This window comes from Geotrypetes seraphini, chromosome 6 (assembly GCF_902459505.1).
Source record: "Geotrypetes seraphini chromosome 6, aGeoSer1.1, whole genome shotgun sequence".
Taxonomy (NCBI): Eukaryota; Metazoa; Chordata; class Amphibia; order Gymnophiona; family Dermophiidae; genus Geotrypetes; species Geotrypetes seraphini.
In genome coordinates, this window is record NC_047089.1 from 61,112,368 (window position 1) to 61,134,978 (window position 22,611).

Consider the following 22,611-nt stretch of genomic DNA (forward strand, 5'->3'; position numbering starts at 1 on the left):
CTCATCTAGCTGAGTCAGCTTGGACCTGCACAGCTTTTGGGCTCCCCCGGTGGTGACCTGGATATCGGCTACCTGGCAAGTTCTTGGGCCTACCGGCTCCCCCTAGTGGATAGCAGAACTTCACAGTATTTAATTCTGGAGGACTAGTAGGCTCTGGGGAATCAATATACTGTCCAGGACATGCTTTGGGTGTACCTCCCCTGGGCTTTCTACCCCCCTTCTTGCCTGCTCTCACCGGGACCTCGGCAGACCTAGCGTCTGACGGGTCATACTATATACCCTCCTGTGTCCAGCATTGCCTCCCTGTTTCCATAAACCATCACCATACAGCATCTCCCCTTTGTGTCCTTGTCCCTATGCTTCCCCTCCCATGCCCATCAACACCCCTGTTTCTGTACGTCCCCGTGTCCAGCTTTTCTCTTTTCCTTCTCCACACTAATGTGCTCTCTAACTCCACCCCATTTAGCTTTTCTCCCTCTCTCATCACCCCTTTTCATCATCTGGCTCACCTGCCTATCCACCCTTCTTCTTGCCCTTTTCCCTTCCTGCTGTGAGTTCAATATCTGACTCCCTCTTCCTTTATCCTTTTGGTCCTGCATATCTCTTTCCTTTCCCTTCTCTTCTGGTGAATCCATCCCCTCTTTTCCTTCCCTCCTGTCCCCCTCTTCCCACAGGTCCAGGACTTCTTTCCCTTAACTCCAGTCCCCCCCTCCTCATGCAGGTCCAGGATCTGCATACCTTCCCTCCTCCAGCCCTCCTTCCTCCCACAGGTCCATGACCTCTCTCCCTTCCATCTAGCCCCCATCCTCTCACACGTCCAGTACCTTTCTTCCTTCCTGCCAGCCCCCCTCCTCCCATAGGTCCAGCAACTTGTTCCTTTCTCTTCTCTCTGGATGGGTCTTGCATAATCCCCCCCCCTGCTCGCTTCCTTTTTTCTCCCTTTCTGGGTGACTGACATATCCACTCAGCGTCCAGCACAGTGCATCTACCTTATATTTTTGTGTTGCGGGGTGGCAAATTAGGCCAACACTGGAACCTTCCTTTTGCCACATCCCACCCTAGGCTTAACAGGAAATTACATCAGAGAAGGCAGGATGTGGGAGAAGGAAGGTCCTAGAGCCAGCCTTTATGAATCACTACCCCACAGCACAAAAATGTAAGGTAGACGCACTGCACTAGGAGCTGAGTGGATGTGTCAAAGCTTCCTAGAAGGGGAGGGAAAGAAGTAGATGTGGCATATGCAGAAGATAAAGGAGCAAAGGATGATTGTGGATGATTGGTGTGCAGCACTTCTGGGTGAGCCCCGGTCAAAATTGGGCGAGCCTGGGCCCACCCATGGCTATGCTCCTGGTGAAGTGCCCTACAATATCCCCTAGGCTCTTATGCCATTATTTTTCTACTAACCCCCCCAAAACATGCTATCTTCTCCCCACTTCCTCCTCCTACCATTGTGGCAGCAAAGGGAGCTGCTTAAGAATAGCAGTCCTTAATTCAAGTATGTATTCTGAACGTGAGGAGCTACTACAGTCCAGAAAAGCCCACAGACTTTCTGAAATGCTTTCCAACCTTTCAAGGCTCCTCTTTCTACCTCAACATAAAATGAAACACATGATTTATCCATTTTAAGTTTGCTGGATCCAGTTTGACGATATTCATTTTCTGGACATAAATAGTGCCCTACTGGGAAGTTTTAAATATCTCCTAATTAGTATCCCCAGGGGAAAGACTCATCAAATAGGGATGCCTGTAAGAATGAATGGGAAACTACTATTATGTTAGTCAAACTTGTTATGATACTCTCTAACATCCCTGAATTTTTGGGCAGACTGAAAACAGATGACCCAAAGAGGCATGGTGTGCTCCACATTTTTAAGCACCAAGCAGCAATAAAGATATTCATCTTAACTTATCTTCTAGGCAGACGATATGCATGCATTAAAAGTGTATACTGCTGCTCCTTCAAATTTCACATTAACTGTTATATCCTAAGTACTATCCTGTCAATTTGCAGTCATATCTGCTGTTATCCTTCATGACATAGAAACATGATGGCAGACAAAGGCCCAAGTGACCAGACCAGTCTGCCCATCCACAGCATCCACTATTTCCTCCTCTCCCAGAGATCCCACATGCCTGTCCTGTGCTTTCTTGAATTCAGACATAGTCTATATCTCCACCACTTCTACAGGGAGATTATGCCACACATCTACCACCGTTTCTGTAAAAAAGTATTTCCTTCAATTACTCCTGAGCCTATCACCTCTTAACTTCATCCTATACCCTCTCATTCTGGAGATTCCTTTCAAATGAAAGAGACTCACCTCTTGGCGCATTTATGCTATGTAGATATTTAAACGTCTCTATCATATCTTCCTCGCCTGCCTTTCCTTCAAAGTATATATATTGAGATCTTTAAGTCTGTCCCCATACACCTTATGACAAAGACCTCCAACTATTTTAGTAACCTTCCTCTGGACCGATTCCATCCTGTTTATATTTTTTTGAAGGTTGATCGTGTAGTCAAGAAAGCAAAGATGCAAATGGAAGAAAAAATAGCTGACACAACGGGGAGCTAAGACATTTTTTAGATGTATTAGTGATAGGAAGAAGTGCAAAAGTGGCATTGTGAGACTCAAAGGTAAAAGGGAGGAATAGGTAAAAGCTGATAAAGAAAAGGCCGAATTGCTTAACAAATATTTCTGCTCTGTGTTCATGGCTGAAGCGCCAGGAGTGGGACTGCAGAAGACAAACGTGAATAGGGATGGAGGAGTAATAGATCCTGATCAATTTTCAGAGGGTTGTGTTCGTGAGGAGCTAGCTAAAATAAAGGTAGACAAAGAGATAGGGCCAGATGGTGTACATCTGAGCATTCTAAAGAAACTTAGGGAAGTTCTAGTAGCTCCACTGACTGACTTTTTCAACGAGTCTCGAGTTGGGAGTGGTACCGGAGGACTGGAGAAGGGTAGATATGGTCCCTCTCCACAAAAGTGGAAGGAAGAAGTAGGGAATTACAGGCCGGTAAATCTGACTTCTGTGGTAAGCAAATTAATGGAAACACTTTTAAAATAGAGAATGGTCAAGTTTTTGGAATCCTGTGGATTACAGGACCGGAGGCAACATGGATTCACAAGAGGTAGATCTTGTCAGACAAATCAATTTCTTTGGGTGACCAGAGAATTAGATAGAGGATGTGCACTATATGTGTATTTAATAATAATAATAATAATAATAACTTTATTCTTCTATACCGCCACAATCTAGCGACTTCTAGGCGGTTTACATTCAAGAGAGCTGGACATTCAGCAATTTACAATATGTAGAAGGAGTACAGAGTACAGAGACTTTAAGAAATCGAAATTACAAAATATACTGTTTGCTAAGAAAAAAAGAGGAAATTACAATATAGTTTGTTTAGAGATTCAAAAAAAAAAAAACCAGCAAAAATTACAATATATAGTTTGTTTAGAGATTCAGACGTATTAGAAGGTCCTGAAATTACAAATCTAATCTAATCTTTAGGTTTGTATACCGCATCATCTCCACATTCATAGAGCTCGACGCGGTTTACAGTAGGAGAAATAGGAAGGAACTACAACAGAGGGTTAGAGGTAGAAGTGTGAAGAAAATTTACAGGACTTGGAATGCCAAGATATAAGAGTTTCCTTGATTCCTAAGTTGGAGGGAGACTTACATTTTTTGAGAAAAGCCAGGTTTTCAGATGTTTGCGGAAAACTTGGAGAGAGCTCAAGTTCCGAAGAGGGGAGATAAGATTGTTCCAGAGCTCAGTGATTTTGAAGTGGAGGGAGGTCCCTAGCTTTCCTGTGTGGGAAATGTCTTTTAGCAGGGGAAGGATAGTTTTAATTTGTGGGAGGATCGGATTTCTGATTTTAGCAAAGCCTTTGGCAGTGTTCCACACAGATGTCTAATAAATATACTGAGTGCCCTCGGGATGGGTCCCAAAGTGACGGGCTGAGTCAAGAACTGGTTGAGTGGAAGGCAACAGAGGGTAGTGATCAATGAAGATCGCTCTGAGGAAAGGGATGTTACCAGTGGTGTGCCTCAAAGTTCTGTTCTTGGGCCTGTTCTTTTTAACATTTTTATAAATGATATTGCTGAATGTTTGTCGGGTAAGATTTGCCTCTTTGCAGAAGATACCAAAATATGCAATAGAGTAGACACATTGTTTAACCCTTGCTTAGGCATATTTCTCTGAATACTGATATTAAGGGCATCGCTGTTGGTCCAACTGTTGTAAAGATCTCTGCCTTTGTGGCGATGTGTTATTGTACATCTCAGACCCTAATAGTATGATTCCGTGTTTGTTAACTTTATTAAGATCTTTTGGACATCTGTCTTGGTATTCCATCAATTGGGTTAAGACTGAAGTGTTGCTGCTCAATATTTTTTGTATGAAGGCTGATATTGTGCAGCATGGTCGTCCTGGTGGGAATGCCTCAAAACCATCAGGATGGTAATAGCGCCTCAGGTACTATACCTTTTTCAGATGCTGCCTTTGCCATTTCCTGTTTCTATTTTTCGTAAATTTGACAAGATTCTTACTCACTACCTTTGGCAAGGGAAACCACCTAGGATAGCCCTATTAACCTTAAATTGACCAAGAGATCTTGGTGGAGTGGGCTTTCCTGATTTTGTTTTGCATGCAAAGGCAGCACTCTTGTGAAGTGCTGTGTTATTGCTCAAGGACTATCAAGATGAGGTCCCTCCACTTTGGGTCCAGGTTGAGCGTCAACTAGTTGCTCCTTATAATATTGCAGATGTGATGTGATCTCATACTATCCCTGTTGTTAATGCTTGGCTGCCATTAACCCTTTCAGGACCAAGGGACATATTTGTCCCATAACTTTAAAATCCTATAAATTTTGATTGGGATAGTCTACAGTTCTAAATTTGATATGTACGGATTCCATATGATACTGCCTTTATGTAAACAAACTGGTTCCGACATTCATTCATTAGCGTCGTTGCCAGATTGACGAGAAGATTCACTTGCCACACTGTCCATAAGCCAGAAGTGTGATTTTTTTTAAAAAAAATAATGATATTTCACAAAAAAAATCAATTTTTTGGCATCTGCAAGCCCTTTTTACCATAAAAATGTCGTCAAAACCACAAAAATTGGCCTACGATCCTTATGGTCCTGAAAGGGTTAAGAGAGACTTTTACCGCTGCACAATATCTAGATCATTGTATTGCCACGTCAATATACCACTTTACATGCCCCACTGTGGGGCAATATTAATTTCACTGTTGATAAGTCTGTCCTTACCTGGACTACTTGGATGACATCGGGTATATAATAAATTATTTACTTACAAATACGCATCATTTGTATACTTTTTCTGAACTTTGTGATCGTTATAGATTGTCTTCAACTCAAGCATTTCGTTATTTGCAACTTATTCATTGTCTGCATCAACATTTTGGATGTTCTTTGCAAAACTACAGCTTTTCTCCAGCACCAGTCCTTGACTCATTGTCTAAGTTATCTAGCCATTAACGTCCTTTCTCTATAGCATACTATACTCTTGTACACCTCAAATATAAGCCTACACTGAAATATCATAAAAAATGGCATCAAGATTTGCAAAAGGATATACCATTGGCACATTGGAAATTGCTTTGGTCTTCTTCTAACAGACCTCTTGGAGCTGCATCTGTTTTACAGTCTTTGTATTTTGTACTGCATAGAGTCTGTGGCTGCCCACGAAACAGAAGAAATCCCAACCTATATCTTCGGCACTGTGTTAGAGATGCTGTCTTTACCCTGGTATGCTCAGACATATGCTAAATGACTGCTTGAAGATTCATTCCTTTTGGAGAGCACTCTGGGCTATAATTTGTTAAGTTTTACCAATAAATCTTTCACTTACCTTTTCTCTTATAATTCTATGCATCTCCTTCATTGTCTTTAACGGACGAGTATGCTCAGTTATTAGCCATTATGGTTGCTGTGGCTCTGAAGGTAGTTCTTGGACAATGAAAAGCGCAAACATCCTTGACAATAGGTTCATGGTGGACTTATATTTTTTTCTATAGCTCGACTAGAGCATCATTTGGCTGAGTCTCAATCTAAAGTTGCCAAGTATCTTCAGATTTGGAGTTCTTTTCATCAATTTTATTTTACTTAACTGTATGAGTATTTTGCAGTGTCAATAACATAACATCATGCTTCTAAACCCCGTAACCGCAAGTTCAACATGGTTTACAAAAGATTATAAATAACAAGGGAAACACAATAGAACTATTTGGCCAAGTATTTTGAGAAGAGATAAGTTTTCAACTGGGTTCTAAAATGTTTATAATGATCGAAATTCTTTATCGTAGGAAGCTGTCTGAAATGCTAGTGTAAGATCAAGAAATTTCTTGCTTTTACAACCCTGAATGGATGGGACAATGAACAGGGCATGTGAGCTTCTAATAGAGCGGAGCAGTACCATGCATGACTTTATAGCAAAGATAACCCAGTTTAAACAAAACAAAATTTAAGCTTCCATCGGGAGCCAATGCAACTCGCGGTAAAACAGTGTCACATAGTCATACTTCTTTAGGCCATAGATCAGGCTCACCGCTGTATTCCGAATTAATCTAAGTCTGGCCATATCTTTCTTAGTACTTGTCAGATAAACAATGTTGCAGTAATCAAGGAGACTCAGCAGAAAATTAAAAATACGGTCTTATGGTCTGCAACTTCCATAAAGTGTAATAGCCCTTTTGTACCACAGCATCTATCTGATTTTTCATAGTCAGATGCTGATCGAGAACAACTCCCAATATTTTAATCATTGGATGAATTGAATACAGTGTTAAGTTTATATTAATTGATGGTTCATGGTTCAGTGTCATAATTTGGTTTTACATGATGGACCTAGTGTAGTTGATCAGCTTGCGGGGACAGGGTAGGGACATAGATAGGGTTAATGTCAAACCTTGTTCCTCTGTCATTCTCTATCCTGAAGGTCTCCTCTGTAAACTTCTGTCTGTCTCAGATTCTCTGCTACTATAGCCTCCAATGATTGGACTTATTTTATGAGTGCTACAGGCTCTCTGCACCAAATGTATACATATAACACTCAGTGCAAAAGACCAGATAGCCCCCATCTTGCTGCTGGACTGGGGAGTAAGAATCAGGGAGTGGGTCATTGGTATGGGCAGACTCGATGGGCTATGGCCCTTTTCTGCCGTCAATTTCTATGTTTCTATGTTTCTACATCTTCATACAGATGACTGTTAACTGAGATTACTAAGGGAGTAAAGGAATATAAAGTAAAATAAACCTCTTACACTTACTAGTTATGCTCTACTGTTTTAGGCTTTCTCCAAGAACCTCAAAATTCTGTATTGCTAAAAGCTAGCTGATGAAGATTCCCTAATTAAACCTTCTATACTAGTTGGCTGAAAAAGGTCTATAGAACAAATATTAAGCCTAGGATTGATGAGAGCGAGGTGAGTGGGTGGGAATCAAACTATGAACAGTGAGTTTAGAAAACTGCTATGCTGTTTAACTGTGCTAAACTAAACTGCACTATATTATAAAATGCCTGTCACATAATGCCTGACCTCCTAAAATTATAAAAAAGTCTAAAGAGGACTTTAGCCATAAGAAGAGGTGCTACTCTTTTACTCTACAAAATATATATGAATCTCCCCTCTCAGGTTCTCTCTCACATTGAGCAAGTGTGTACTAATTCAAAATAGAATTAAATAGAACAAAGAGATTAAAAAATACGGCATTCAAAGCAGCCATATTTTTGAATTCCAGAAAGTATTATGAGAGACCTGATTATCGCATCAGTTTGACACTTTTCAATACTTTTTGTGGGGTTCCCTGACACAGGGTCAAAACGTGACACTTCACATCAGAACCTTCAAGCAGATAAGTGTTCAAATGTTTTTGAAGACTTGTGATTATTCGACATTAAGAGCAAGAACATAGGAACATAAGAATTGCTGCTGCTGGGTCAGACCATTGGTCCATTGTGCCCAGCAGTCTGCTCACACAGCAGCCCTTAAGTCAAAGACCAGTGCCCTAACTGAGACTAGCCTTACCTGCGTATGCTCTGGTTCAGCAGGAACTTGTCTAACTTTCTCTTGAATCCTTGGAAGGTATTTTCCCCTGTAACAGACTCCGGAAGAGCGTTCCAGTTTTCTACCACTCTGGGTGGAGAAGAACTTCCTTACGTTTGTAAGGAATCTATCCCCTTTTAACTTTAGAGAGTGCCCTCTCGTTCTCTCTACCTTGGAGAGGGTGAACAACCTGTCTTTATCTACTAAATCTATTCCCTTCATTTATCTTGAATTTTTCAATCATGTCCCCTCTCAGTCTCCTCTTTTCAAGGGAGAAGAGGCCCAGTTTCTCTAATCTCTCACTGTATGACAACTCCTCCAGCCCCTTAACCATGTTAGTCACTCTTCTCTGGATCCTTTCGAGTAGTACTGTGTCCTTCTTCATGTACAGCGACCAGTGCTGAATGCAGTATTCCAGGTGGGGGCATACCATGGCCCTATACAATGGCATCATAACCTTCTTCGATCTGTTTGTGATCCCCTTCTTAATCATTCCTAGCATTCTGTTCACCCTTTTCGCCACAACTGCACATTGCGTGGACGGCTTCATTAACTTGTCAACCAGTACTCCCAATTCTCTTTCCTGGGGGGTCTCTCCGAGTACTGCACCAGACATCCTGTATTCGTGTATAAGATTTTTGGTACCAACATGCATAACCTTACATTTATCCACGTTAAATCTCATTTGCCATGTCGCAGCCCATTTCTCAAGCGTGTTTATGTCACGTTGCAGGTCTTCGCAATCCTAATCACCTCGCTCTTTGTACTAATTTCCAGGTTATTTATAAATATGTTGAAGAGCATGGGTCCAAGCACAGAACCCTGCAGACTGATGGACCTTTAGTCTGTCCCAGTATGGCAAAAAGAGAAAATTATAAAAAAAACTAGTGTTTAAGCCTGTTACATTAACGGGTGCTAGAGTAGATGTCTGTCTGGGTTTTTTTTTTCTTTGTCTCTCTCTCCTTGGACGCTGTCTGTCTGTCATTCTTTCTGTTTCTATCTCCCTGGCCCCTGCCTGCATTTCTCTGTTGCACCATGCCTGCCTGTCTCTCCGTGGCCCCCTTTCTATGTCCATAGTGTCCCAGTGCCTCCTTCCCATGTCCTTAGTGCCCCCAGTGCCTCTGTCCTGTCTTAGTGCCCTCAGTGCCTCCTATGTCCTTAGTGCCCCCAGTACCTCTTTCCTATGTCCCCCTCACTGCCTTCCAGCCTTTGTTCCATCCCCACCCCCCCCGAAGCCAGCCTGCCTGCCTCCCTCCCTCCCATCCCCCTGTGCAGTAGAACCGTTGAGCAGCATGTTTCTATCTCCCCCCCCTGCTATTACCGCCGCCGTGCAGCCGACCCCACTGACCCTCCCGCTGCCGACCCCACTGACTCTAAACATGCTGCTTCGTGGCCTTCTAATGCCCTGATTTTCTCTGCCGCATCCCTGATGACATCATCAGAGACAGAGATGCGGCAGAGGAAATCAGGGCAGTAGAAGGCCGCGAAGCAGCGTGTTTAGAGTGCTGCAGACACTGCTGGAGCCGGGAGGTTTGTGGTTGTCTCGCAGTGGGAGGGTCGGATGGTAGGGTCAACGGGGGTTCGGGTGCACCGGGGAGGGGTGTGCGCCGACGACGAACTGCTTTACAGTGAGTGAGGGGGGAGTCGAAGCACGCATGTGCACTCCTACCTGCCATGGACATACGGATCCCGGAACACGCAGTTAGAAGTGCGCATGCGCGCTTAGGGTTTTATTATTATAGATAATAATCTACAGGGACATCGGTGTGGCCATTTTCTCTCAAAATGCTATGATAAGATGGTGAGGCTACATTTGGGGAGTTTCCCCTGTCGTGGTCCTCCGGGTCTCTGAGTATATCTTTGTTCTATTGAATTACATTTTGAATTAGTACACATTTGCTCAATGTGAGAGAGAACATAGAGGGGGAGTTTCATATATATTTTGTTACTTGCATCTGAGAAGGTCTTTCCCTTAATTTTTGTATTGACTGACTCTTTTACTCTAAAGAGAGCGGGAAAAAAAATCAATTTTTATTCAAAAGCCTACCTGGAATTGTTTCCAACTAAGGCCCTCTTTTACTAAGCCACGGTAGAGGTTTCTACCACGGCCCAGGGCGCTAAATGCTCCAATGCTTATAGAAATTTTATGAGAATTGGAGAAGCATTGGAAAATTTAGCACTCTGGACCTCGGTAGAAGCCTCTATTGCAGCTTAGTAAAGGGGGGAGGGGGTAAGTATAGTGGCTCAAAATGCAACAAAACAAGTTATTTTGTTCACACTATCTAGCTAATTCATTCTATTTACAACTGTTGCCCCTTTTTATTCTTGTTTTTTTTAATTATTTTTATTCACTCTGATTTTACCTCAACCATTCTATTTTCTTTTTGTCTTCTTTATTTGTTCTTTACCTCTTCTCTCAATTAAGTCAGATTTTATTTTCCTACTTTTATCTCATCCTGTGGTTAGATTGTCTGTCTCTCTCATTCATAGTTTGCTTCAAACAAATGCTCTCTTCAGTTACTTCATTATACTCTGCAGCTGCTCGCTTTCTTAGCAGTAAATTCATGCCTTCCTATTGCTTTCAGAGGTCAAAGAAGATACTTCATAGGACTGCAAAGGCTCTCTCTAAACAGCATCTATTTGTGAATAAGATCATCAGAAAAACGCAAAGAAAACCCTTAGGTAAGGATTATAGTTTTTGGTGGAACAAATGATCCTCTAACTCTACCAAATCTATCACTCCTATTTAAAAAGGAGAAGTAAAATTAATTTAAATAAACCCTTCTTATTTGAATTATTTGTTGCCATTTTGTGGTGTAAAATAAGCAAAAAAAAGCTTAAACCCAAGCAGCATTTATATGCCATTCTTTGTCTCCAGTTGCATTTAAATATTTGTACTGTCATTTATTACAAATGTGATTATTGTAAAATGATTTCATCACTTACCATAGTTGTGGTTGTACAATTTATTAACATTAACAAAAAAATGTAACTGTACAGCAACCCAGCAAACAAAATTGTATTCAGAGTAAAAAGTAATAACACTATAAAAGTAAGTTTGTAGGGCCCAATTCTCTTTATAGGCCTGGATTCTTTAAACAGCACCGTTTTGTTGTTGTTTTTTTAGGCACTGATAGGTGCCATTGAAATGACATTTTTAACCAAGTTTCAAGGCACCTACTGGCTCCTAAAAAAAAAAAAAAATTGGCACCAGAATCACACCTCCATAGGCACTTTAGGCTGCCTAACGCCACTGTGGGTGTGTGACTAATGAACAGCACTGACAGATTAGTGACTGATATGGCCCTGTGTTGCACCAAGAACATCTCTTGAAACCAGTGGAAGGCTTTGACATCAAGGGAAAAACTGCCAATGAGAGATCAAAGGAATCAATTTTTCCAACAATAGTTGAGTAATTTAGTGACCGAAAAAGAGTCGATCCTACCGGCCAGAAATCTGGCTGAAGGAAGACCAAAGGACCGAAAACTAAAAGGTAAAAATTTTGAGAAAAAAACTCCCATGAAATTAAACAAATACCATGGAAAATTTTTTTTAAAATTAAGAAAAATGATCTGGGAAGGCACAAAAAAAGGGAAAAAAATTAGCACGATTGGAGAGACTCCAATGACACGTCATCTTAGCGAAGAACTGTTGGTCCCACGAGCTGACATCGGGTGGGAAGGCACTCACACATGCACGGTATGGGCAGTTTCAAGAATTCTAAAGAAGTTAAAGTGATAGTATACTTTTGCAGTATCCATACTGGGTATCACCCATCTGTGAGAATATGCTGCGTGCTTGTCCTAGGATAAAGATAAGTGCACATCTACTGTCAGGTCTGTCAAAAGCTTCTAGAAAAATTAGAATGCTGGGCAGCATCCACATTGGGGGTTCCACTGATGACATCACCAATTTGTAGCAATATGGATGTCTTAACTTGTCCTTGGAGAATAGATATTATCAAGCTATAAGAGGCTCATTAATAAATTTTCCTTTGTCAAATAAAACTCAGCCAAAAAAACCAGCTTCAACATTTTGTTCCTGGTTGTAAGGTCTCTTAGAATAAAGGTCTCTCAAAATAAAGAAAGTTGAAAGACTTGTGACTGTGGTCTGTTTTTGACATCACACCTGCCTTTCTTCTACATATTGTATTTGGACTTTATTACAAGGCAGTACCTTTTTCCCCTTTTTGTACCTGGTTTCACTCTTAACAAGGCTGAAACAGGATCTAATGCTACATGTGTTCACTTGTTCTTTTACTAAGGTGTGCCAACCTATTCTGCAAAATATGAAACAAGTAATAAATATGCACAAAGACAATCCAGCTAGAGAATGACACGGGGGAAAAATCTGTCCCCGTCACCGCCCCATCCCCAGCCCACCATCCTCTGCACCACCCCGTCACCGCCGTTCCCGTCACCGCCATCCCTTTCACCGCCCCATCATCGCCACAAGCCATCCCATTCACCGCCCCATCACCGTCCCCGCAGCATCCATATAAGCCTTAGTCCTGTAATATTTAGCTTATTCCTTTCTTATAAATCAAAGTTCCTGCTGCTGAACTAGAGAAAGAGATGTTCAGCTGGCAGGGCTTTGTTTATAAATTTTTATCAACACAACTAATATACTACTTTATCCTAAAGCAAATAATAAATAAATAAATAGAATTTTTTTTTTCTACCTTTGTTGTCTGGTTTCTGCTTTCCACATCTTCTCATTCAATTCCTTCCATCCACTGTGTGTCTTCTCTCTGCGTCTTCCATTTGTTGTTAGTGTGCCTCTCCCTTCACCCCCCCCCAATTGGTCTAGCACCCATCTTCTTCCCTCCGCTCCCCCATAGTCTGGCATCTGTCTTCTTCCCTTCCAGCATTTTCTCTCCACTCTGTCTTCCACATTTCCCTTCAGGGTCTGTTCCTCTCCACCCTCCTTCAATGTCTGTTCTATTCCTTTCCACCACCACCTTTCCCTCCCTCCTTTACCATCTGTTCCTTTCTACCACCCTTCAGCTCCTCTCGCGTGGCCTATCTATCTACCTTCCTCCCTCTTATTTTCGTGGCACGTTACAATATAATTTGTGCAAGCCACTGGAGCCTGCGAGCTCGGTCCCTGTCCCATCCCCACAAACCATCTCGCTTCTGTGCTCCTATTTTCCCCATTTCTAATATCTCCCCTATGTATCTGCCATTGCCCACCCCCCTGTGTCCATATACCATCCCCATGGCATGTCCCCTTTATGTCTCTGTCCCTATGCCCCATGCACATAATTTCCCCTTTTTCTGTTACCTTCCTGTGTCCAGATTTCCCCTATCTTCCTCTTCCATACCAGTGTGTCTCTTCTTTTCAACCCCATCTAGCTTCTTTCCCTCTTTCTTCCCCCCCCTGCTTCCAGCATCTGGCTCACCTGCCTGTCCTCCCCTTTCTTTCCTGCTGTGTGTTTTTCTTTCCCTCTTCATCCCCTTGGCCCAGAATCCTTTTCCCTTTCACTCCCTCTTTCCAGTGTGAGCTGGGAACACGCGCGATCGTGCGGTCCCCGTAGCCCCCACCCGCCCGCCCAATCAATCGATCGTAGCATTTAGCCAGCTCCCTCCCTTCACCTCACCTTAGTTTGCAGGCTTTCTTTTTCGGCGACTCGCACACGTGGCTGCTCAGTATTCAATCTTCTGCTCTGCTGCAACTTCCTGCTTCCGGTTGCGTCAGAGCAGAAGATTGAACACTGAGCAGCCGCACGTGCGGGTCGCCGAAAAAGAAAGCCTGCAAACTAAGGTGAGGTGAAGGGAGAGAGCTGGCTAAACGCTACGATCGATCGGGCGGGCAGGGGATGCGGGGACCGCGCGATCCTTAATGCCTCACTGCGGGGACCGCTCCATGGGGCGGTGAATGGCCTTGTCCCCGTCCCCGCAGTGACTGCTATTTTTCTTTCCCCGTTTCGGCGGGTTACCCACAGCTAAACGCGGCTAGCCGCGAGTAACCACCACCGTGCCATTCTCTAAATCCAGCCAAACATTGAGGAACAATGTAGAACTAACCTGCAGTGTGCAATGAGCACCCACATGAGACAGCCTTCAGCAAAGCATACTCACAGAAGGGGAATACTGCTCACAGAATCCATCAACTGGCTGGAAAGACTTCAAACCTGCAAGGAGAACAATCGAGGCTGAAAGAAGCAGGCTATCAACAACTGAGTGCATAAAGAGAGGGCAGGTCATATGGAATCCTACAGGGACTAACAGAAAGCACAGTTACTTACCATAGCAGGTATTATCCAGGGACAGCAGGCAGATATTCTCACATGTGGGTGATGTCATCCACGAAGCCCTGGTTAGGAAGGTCCCAAGTGCATCGCCACTTTAAGAACTTTAGGAAAGTTTGCGACTGACCACACCGTGCATGCACGAGTGCCTTCCTGCCCGACATAGGTGCGCAGCTCCTCAGTTCAGATAGCCAGCTAAGAAGCCAACCAGGGGAGATGGGTGGGTTGTGAGAATAACTGCCTGCTGTTCCTATAACACCTGTTATGGTAAGTAACTGTGCTTTATCCCAGAATAAGCAGGGAGCATATTCTCACATGTGGGTGACCTCCAAGCTAACCAGAATGAGATGGTGGGAGTGTTGGTCTTTTAGGAAAATTTTGTAATACTGCTTGGCCGAAGTGCCCATCCCATCTGGAAAAAGATTCCAGACAGTAATGTGAGGTGAATGTATGAACCGAGGACCAAGTGGGAGCTTTGCAGCTTTCTTCTATCAGAGTGGAACGCAGGAAAGCTATTGAAGCTGCCGTAGCTCTAACTTTATGGGCCGTGACTCGACTCTCCAGTTGTAGCCCAGCCTAAGCGAAACAGAACGAGATATATGCAGTCAGCCAATTGGATATCATTCATTTGGAAACAGGATGCCCCAACTTGTTAGGATCAAAGGAGACAAAAAGTTGGAGACACGATCTATGTGATTTAGTCTTTTGCAAATAGTAAGACAGTGCTCGTTTGCAGTCCATGGTATGAGGAGCTGTTTCTCCTGGATGAGAATGAGGCTTTGGAAAAAATACTGGAAGCACAATCGACTGATTAAGATGAAATTCAGTAACCACCTTTGATAAAAACTTTGGATGAGTACAGAGTACCACTTTGTCATGGTGGAACACTGTAAATGGTGGATCTGCCACTAATGCTTGAAGTTCGCTCACCCTTCTGGCAGAAGTGAGAGAAATAAGGAACACAACTTTCCAAGTAAGGTATTTGAGATGTGTCTTAGATATTGGTTCAATGGAGGCTTCATCAATTGAACAAGAACCACATTAAGATCCCATACTACTGTAGGTGGTTTGACATGGAAAAGCCCTTTCATGAATCTGGAAATGAGAGGATGGGCTGAGAGAGGTTTACCATCCACTGACTGATGAAAGGCTATAATTGCGCCGAGATCAACTCTAATAGATGTAGATTTGAGTCCAGCATCAGACAAATGGAGAAGATAATCTAAGAATTGAGAAACCGAGATGGATGTCAGTTGCTCCTGATGAAGAAAATACTATGAAGAAAAAAGCGAGTCCTCTTTTATGGTAACATTGTCTAGTGGACGGCTTTCTAGAAGCTTCTAAGATAAGTCAAACAGGCTGAGAGAGAGATGAAGCTCAACAGAATTCAGCCCGAGAGGAACAAAGCTGTCGGGTGTAGAGATGGAAATATTTTTAGAGGTATCGGTTCCTTGAAACTGAGTTGAAGTAGAAGGGGAAACCATGGTTGTCTGGGCCACCGAGGAGCTATCAGAATCATGGTGGTAGACATCTGCTTGAGTTTGACAAGCGTCCTGAGAAAAAGATGAAAAGGTGGAAATGCATACAGGAACTTGTTCGTCCAATCCAGTAGAAAAGCATCCGATTCCAGGCGATGAGGTGAGTAAATCCGGAAATAGAAGCAGTGTAGCTTGTGATTGTGGGAGATGCAAAAAGATCTACTTGAGGTGTCCCCCACTGAGAGAAAATGGAGTGGAGAATGGCTAAATTCAGAGTCCACTCATGAGGTTGAAGAATGCGACTGAGCTTGTCTGCCAGAGAATTCTATTCCCCCTGAATGTAAATGGCTTTGAGAAAGATGTTGTGAGGAATTGCCCAATTCCAGATCTTTTGAGCCTCCTGAGAGAGAAGGAGAGACCTTGAACCTCCCTGTTTGTTTACATAATACATTGCTATTTGACTGTCCGTCCGGACAAGGAGAACTTGATCTTGTATGAGATGCTGGAAAGCTTTGAGAGCATTTGCTCTGAGTTCCAATAGATTTATATGATGGCGCCGGTCTCTGGAGGTCCTTAGACCTTGAGTGCATAAGCCATCCTGATGCGCTCCCCAAGCATAGGTTGATGAATCTGTCGTGAGAACCTTCTGATGTGGGAGTGTTTGGAAAAGCAAACCTCTGGAAAGATTGGTAGATTGTATCCACCACTGTAGTAACTGTTGAAGAGATGAGGTCACTGTAATGTTCTGGGAAAGAGGATCTGGAGCAGTGGTCTCAAAACTCAAACCTTTTGCAGGGCCACATTTTGGATTTGTAGGTACTTGGAGGGCCTCAGAAAAAATAATTAATGTCTTATTAAAGAAATGACAATTTTGCATACGGTAAAACTCTTTATAGTTTATAAATCTTTCCTTTTAGCTAAGTCTTAATAATAATATTGTAATTTATAGCTAAAGAGACATATGATCAAGAAACTGTTTTATTTTACTTTTGCGATTATGATAAACATGCCGAGGGCCTCAAAATAGTACTTGGCAGGCTGCATGTGGGCCCCAGGCTGCGAGTTTGAAACCACTGGTCTAGAGCCTGTGACCACTGAGAAGCCAGAGTTCATTGAGGAATTCATAAATGAAGCCTCGCAAATGGAGTGACGTGGACTTTGGAAGCCATGTGCCCTAGAAGAACCATCATGTGTCTTGCTGACAGAGAGTGAGTCTGGGCAACCTGCTGACAAAGCTGAACAAGTGCGTCTTGATATGGTTGCGGAAGAAACACCCTGAGTTGAGTTGTGTCCAGAAGGGCTCCTATGAATTGGAGTTTTTGAGACGGTTGAAGTTGAGATTTGAGGAAGTTGATTTTGAATCCCAAACTCTGAAGAAAGGACACCATCTGGTGTGTCACTGTAAGGACAGTCTGGTAAGAGAGATCTTTGATGAGCCAGTCGTCCAGATAGGGCCAGTCGTCCATATAGGTAAAGACTTGAAGGCCCTGAGACCTCAAGGCCACTGCCACTACTACCAGGCACTTGGTAAAGACTCTGGGAGAGGATGCCAGGCGGAAGGGTAGAAACTTATATTGCTAGTGGTGTTGCACCACTCAAAACCTGAAGTACTTCCTGTAATTCTGATGAATGGGAATGTGAGTGTAGGCCTCTTTTAGGTCTAGCCAATCAATGTGATTCAGTAGGGGATACAACGTTGCTAGGGATTGCATTCTGAATTTCTCTTTGACCAGAAATTTGTTGAGAGCTCTGAGATCCAATATAGGATGAAGACCTCCCGTCTTCTTGGTGACGAGAAAGTAACGGGAGTAAAACCCTCTGCTACTTCTTCCTGGCCCCACTTAGGTGCGAAGCAATAGCAGAGAGAAAGCTTCACTCATGCTGTCAGTGGCCCGAAGAGTGCAAGAGTACCGTCTTATCAGATCCCACGGAGGAGAGGAACGCAAGGGGGGGTCACTGGAGGATCACGGGGGGGGGGGGGGTCATTAGAGAAATGCTAAACTGCAGGGATGGAGATGAAAAAAAGGAAAGATGTCAGACCTCCAGGGGGAGGGAAGGGGAGGATAGAAATGGAAGATAGATAGTGAGCATGACGAAAGAAGAAAATGTCAAATGGGCAGGAGACCCTGGCAAGTGAATTATCAGAAGACAAAGAAAACCAAAGCCTGAGACCAACATGATTTGAATAATGACCAGACAAGGAAAGGTGTTCTGGAGGAACCCTCTCGATGGCATTGAGCAGGAGTAAATTCTTGACCATCTGAAGAAGGGAGGGCTGATGGAAATTGAAAGCAGACTCTCTTGGAGGATGATCTGGAGGTATGCTGAGAAAATGAAGGGAGTATCCTTCTCGAATGATGTTGAGAACCCGGATGTTATTAACTTCCAACGATGAGAATAAATTTGCAGATGACCTCCAATGGGTTGAGGAAGAGGCAGGGACAACTGGATTGAAACTATACTCTCGAGTAGACGGTCAAAAAGACTGAGTAGATTTTGAAGGAACAGATTGTTGAGGTTTCTGAGGCCTCTGTTGTTTTTGTTTCCTCTGCTGAGGTCTTATAGCAGCTGGTTTAGCAGTATAATGTCGCTGGTAAGACGTAAATGGCTTAAAAGGACATGACACTAAAGACTTGGGCTTAAGTTTGACTAAGGAGTCCCAAGATTTCTCATGAGCGATGAGCTTTTGAGTAGCATTCTCAATTATATCTCCAAAAAGCTCATCCCCAAGACATGGAATGTTAGCCAAGCGATCTTAAAAATTCATATCCATGTCCACTACTCTGAGCCAGGCCAGCCTTCTCGTGGCCACAGACATAGAAGAAGCTCGGGAGGACAGCTCAAAAGAATCATAGGCAGATTGTACCAAATGTTGCCTTAATTGCAGGAGGGTGGAAACTAGTTGTTGTAAACTTGAAAATGATGACAAGGAAGATATTTTTGGTTTCATAGGTAATATCGCAGTCTGATAGAGGTGCCTGCCAAATCTATCCATAGTGCAACCTTCTCTCCCAGGTAGAACAAAGGCATACACCTTAGCAGAGGTATATACAAAGGGAAAGAACTTCATACAAGACGCCATAGACTTCCTAAACAAATTAAACAATATCGAGTCACAATGGATATAGAATCGCTATACAGCAACATCTCCTATGCAGATGGCATTGCTGCATGTGAAAAATTCCTAAAAATCATCAACCCTGGACCATCAACACTCATAAGAAACTATTAGAGCATTAATCAAATTCATTCTAACTCACACTTTAATAATGATCTGCAAATCATAGGCCCAGCTATGGGCACAAGGATAGCACCACAATATGCAAACCTCTTTATGGCAGAACTAGAAGAGACATTTCTAAATACATTTCAGAGAAAAACCCTGAAATACCACCAGTATATTGATGACATTATTATGATTAGGACTGAGAGAGAAGAGACTCAAACAATTCTACAATTCTTTCAATACATACCATCCTACAATCAAATTCAAAATTGACTATTCCCCAGAAAAAGTAAATTTTCTAGACACCATTGTCTCTTATCAACAATGATTATATACAAACATCTCTAAATAAGAAACCCATCCTTCACATATAAAAAAAAATCCATTATGCATAGCCAAGCCACACGATACCACTGCATCTGCTCTGACCCCAAAGACAAAGATAAAACACCTAATGACCTTGACTAAATTCATCAAACAAAGGATAAAACCCTAAAATAGTTTCCAAGAATATTGCCTCATCCCTTATAACACCTGTCCTGGGATAACACCCAGAGAAAACTTACTACACTACAAGGACAAGAAAACCATAGACAGGACCCGCTTGGTAGTGACATACAATCCAGAGCTAGAAATACAAAGAAACATTATAAGAGTTCTATAACCATTACTCTAGGAAGATAAATTACTAAAAGAAATATTCCCAGCTCCACCTCTGCTGGCCTTCCATCTGCCACCTAATTTTAAACAAAAATTGGTAAAAAGCAAGCTTCTCATCCATGAAGAAGAGAATGGCACACATCCTTGTGGTATGACATACTGGAAACTATGCAAGCACATTCAATTAATCCCACAGTCACTCATATAAGAAAAACATTCAGCATAAAGGTATCTTTCACATGTTCATCTTAAGAATATAAGAATAGCCTTATTGGATCAGACCAATGGTCCATCAAGCCAGTAGCCCTTTCTCACGGTGGCCAAACCAGGTCACTAGTGCCCGGCCAAAACCCAAAGAGTAGCAACATTCCATGCTACCGATCCAGTGCAAGCAGAGGCTTCCCCCTTGTCTTAATAATAGACTATGGACATTTCCTCCAGGAATTTGTCCAAACCTTTCTTAAAACCAGCTACACTATCCGCTTTTACCACAACCTCTGGCAACACATTCCAGAGCTTAACTATTCTCTGAATGAAAAAATATTTCCTCCTATTGGTTTTAAAAGTATTTCCCTGCAGTTTCATCGAGTGTCCCCTAGTCTTTGCAATTTTTGATGGAGTGAAAAATCGATCCACTTGTACCTGTTCTACTCCACTCAGGATTTTGTAGACTTCAATCATATCTCCCCTCAGCCTTCTCTTTTCCAAGCTGAAGAGCCCTAACTTTTTTTAGTCTTTCCTCATACGAGAGGAGTTCCATCCCCTTTATCATCTTGATCGCTCTTCTTCTAATGTAGTATACATCATTCTGTGCAAAGAGGCATGTTACATCGGTGAAACAAGCCAAATGTTAAAGAGCAGAATCAACCTACATAGATATCATTAAGAACTGCAATACCAGCAAAGGATGTCACCTTTGTTGGACAACACTTTGGAAAAACTGACCACTGCACCAATAATTTTATGGTGAGAATACTAAAGGAGAAACTTTAAAACAATCCAAGAATGTAAAACCTTTGAAATCAAAATGATAAAGTATGACACCTACCAGACAGGACATAACAAAGATCTTGGCTTTCTTTCCCACTATACTACTCTGCCCCCTTTCTGTCTCAAGTTTCAAGTTTATTAGGATTTTATATACCGCCTATCAAGGTTATCTAAGCGGTTTTTACAATCAGGTACTCCTATCTCCACAATGCTTTCATGTTTTCCTTAAATATACTGATATTTGTCAACATTTGCTTATTTTTGATCTGAAGGATTACCTTCAAAAGCTCATCATAAAATGCATTGGATTAGTCCAATAAAAAAGGTATCACCTTGTTTATTTTATTTATTGTTTTATTTCTTTATACCATCTCTTATCTAGAATACTGCAATTTGCTTCTCACAGGTCTTCCACATAACCATCTCTTTTGCCTTCAATCCATTCAAAATTCTGCTGCATGACATATTCTAGCAGAGTTGCTATGCTCACATCACCCCTCTCCTCAAGTCACTTCATTGGCTCCCTATCCATTTGTGTATACACTTTTATGTAACATAGTAGATGACGGCAGATAAAGACCCGAATGGTCCATCCAGTCTGCCCAATCTGATTCAATTTAAATTTTTTAATTTTTTCTTCTTAGCTATTTCTGGGCAAGAATCCAAAGCTTTACCCTGTACTGTGCTTGCATTTCTCTATTGGGATATTTTTGTATTGGTCTATATTCAACCTTACCCCTCGCCTCAAATCACTTTACTGGCTCCCTATCCAATTCTGCACACAGTTCAAACTCCTATTACTAACCTACAAGTGTCTTCATGCCACAGCCCCTCAGTATCTCTTTTATCTTTCCTTATATGCCTCTCCAAGAACTCCATTCCTCAGATAAGTTGCTTTCATCTGTACCCTTCACCTCCACTACTAATTCCAGACTTCGTTCTTTTCATCTAGCTACCCCGTATGCATGGAATAAACTACCTAAGTTTGTCTGTCATGCCCCTTCCCTTGTTTAAAAACAGACTGAAAACCCACCTTTTTGTTATAGCCTTCAATCCATAACCTTACTCCCCACTGCTCACCACCCTAGCCAGCAGATTAACCACCACCCCTAACTGTACACTTCCCCCTCCCCATTCGCGGTTTCGGCAATCGCAATTTCACATATTCACGATTTTTCGGAGGGGGAAAAAAAGAAAAAAAACCACAGTTTAGCCTTCTCCCCAGCGTCCCGGCCTTACCTGGTGGTCTAGCGGGCTTTCGGGGCAGGAGTGATCTTCCTACACTCCTGCCCTGTGTAGATCGCCAATAGGAAATGGCTGTGGGGAGTTCCCGTCGTAGTCTCGAGAGACTACGGGAACTCATGGCAGCTATTTCCTATTGGCGATCTGCACAGGGCAGGAGCGTAGGAAGATCACTCCTGCCCCGAAAGTCCGCTAGACCACCAGGTAAGGCCGGGACGCCGGGGGGAAGGCTAAACTGTGGGGGGTTTTCTTTTTTTCCCCTCCCCCAAAAAAAGAAAATTAACAGGTAAGAACATAATTTTTCCTTCCCAGACACTGGGCCTCGGTCATTGCAAAGCAGGGAGACTATGGGCCTCTTCTACTAAACTGCGCTAGCAGTTTTAGCGCCGGGAGCCACGCTGCATGACCCACGCTGTGGTGGCCATTCAGTGCGGCTCCCCACGCTAAAACCACTAGTGCGGTTTAGTAGAAGAGGGGATATATTGAAGGATTGTAAAGAAATATTTGAAAAAAAAAATAAAACATGTAAATTTAAAAAAATAGTGTGCATTATTTATGAAATGACCCTCGTAGATATATAGAAGATATTTTTGTGTTGTGGAAAAGGACAAATAAGGAAGCATCTATGTTCGTAAATTGGCTTAATTCATGTAATAGCCTCTTATCATTTATAGCCAAAA

General features: G+C 42.5%; 1 long non-coding RNA gene across 1 annotated transcript in view; it reads right to left on the minus strand.

Annotated features, from left to right (window-relative positions):
- Positions 1-22,611, minus strand: part of LOC117362227 — a 189,643-nt gene that overhangs the window by 128,224 nt on the left and 38,808 nt on the right. The window contains exon 3 of the long non-coding RNA XR_004539834.1: positions 14,112-14,218. This is a non-coding gene — a long non-coding RNA (uncharacterized LOC117362227). The remainder of the gene's footprint in view (positions 1-14,111; positions 14,219-22,611) is intronic.